The following is a 1,840-nucleotide window of genomic DNA, read 5'->3' as shown; positions in this document are numbered from 1 at the left end:
AACTAGACGCATTTTCCATGCAAGTCCCTCTCTCCTATATCACTGACAGGGGGAAACCGGGTTGAAAAATCCAAAGGTATCATCTCGACCTATGTAACATTGTTTTTTTTTTAAATTTAAGATCCAATGGGTAGATGCATTCTTTCATACTATATACTAAATATCTATTATTGTTCTTTTGCACCGTTATCTTAGAAAACGGATTACTGGGCATGTTTCGGATTTAAACAGGTTTTGATAGTTTGCTGACAAGGTTTTACTACGTACTCTATACCTTACTGACACGTTAAATTTAATCCTTCGTTTTGTTAACATTCAGCCGAGCGGTCACTCTACTTCAATGGCGACCTTCAATCAACGACCAGAGATGTGACTTTCATGGAAGGATGGACACATTTTGTTTTTTCGTGAACATTTTACATTATTTTGTCGCTTATGGACAAAAAAGCTGAACCGAAAATTCATTCAAAAATTTGATCGAGTCATTTTTTTGTACGCGACGGGTAGACGTTTAGGGTCGGGTTACCGTATGATATTTAAGGCATGAATGAACTTGGTTATTATTCTATTAATTAGTTGTCAAAGTCGCTTCAATTGACATCAATAAATATGTTATTGACAAACTGAACATTTATAGACCATAAACTACTTTATCTTGCTAGGATTTTAACAGGGTTATTGTTAAACCTCTTTTGTGTTAAAGGGGTATTCCGCTTTTTTGTAAAAAGTTTTCATTATCAAAAACGTCGTAAGTTTATACCTGAAAATATTTCTAGAGTATGCTATTTATATCTGTGTATCTACTTGATAAATCTGCATTTTTTAAAAAGGGTTGGCAAGATATTATTAATTGAAACCTCAAGCATACACAGGAGACATATTTCTCTACTCAAATACATACAGTAGTTTTCTAACAGCTTCCAAAAAGCATAACAAACTTTAAAACCTTACGTAATGTTTTTAAATATTTTTTGGCGTTTAAAACTTAACGGCTAGATTTTTTGAAGTTAAAATTTTCAGATACGTTTCTCTAGATTTTGGTGTATGCTTTTCACAATGTTGAGCCAAAAAAAGCGGAAGGTCCATTTAACATATTTTAAATTGTCAAGATGGACAGTTTTTTTATGCGAGTTTATTTATAATAAGACTGAAGAATAAATGGCATCCACTAAATATTGACATAGAACGACGATAAAAGATTTAAAAGAGTGTAATACGCTTCCATAGCAGCTAATTCAAAATAAAAGTCTGTTTTGTCAGGAAAACGTTGAATCGAACCCAAATGTATTTTTTGTAAATTTGTAATACAGCATTTAAATTGACTGAAATCACCATCGCCATGAGTTAAAGAACCCCATCGACTAAAATAGTTCTGTTAAGAATTGACAGAATGAGTGGGCATAGAATCTAGCAATCTCGACACAGCCCTCATCACATCACTATTACCTTGGTATAAATCTACACGCATGTAAAGATTTTTCAAAGAGCATTCTTTATATTCACGCATAGAATACTTTGAAGCATTTGGGCAATCGTAGTCCAACACACGCAGATTGGTAAGATTCTCACAGATGCCAGAGGTTGCTAGAACTCGTCTCATCTCAGCCTACTTCTATGAGACTTGTCAATGACACTGCAACTCACTCAATGTTAGTATGGTTGAATAATAAAATATTATCAACAGCCAAATGCTATTTATTTGTGACTTCATAATCTGGTCAAATTTAACTCGAACTTTTTTAGACCTTTTTTCAGCCTCTGATAGCTATTTTCAAAGTTGCGAGCTCTGGTAGAGTCGGTAACTGTCAAACTATCAAAGGCAGATGATTCGGACCAGAAC

The sequence above is a fragment of the Lottia gigantea genome, assembly GCF_000327385.1.
Source record: "Lottia gigantea unplaced genomic scaffold LOTGIsca_7, whole genome shotgun sequence".
NCBI lineage: Eukaryota > Metazoa > Mollusca > Gastropoda > Lottiidae > Lottia > Lottia gigantea.
This window is presented reverse-complemented; position numbering follows the sequence as displayed.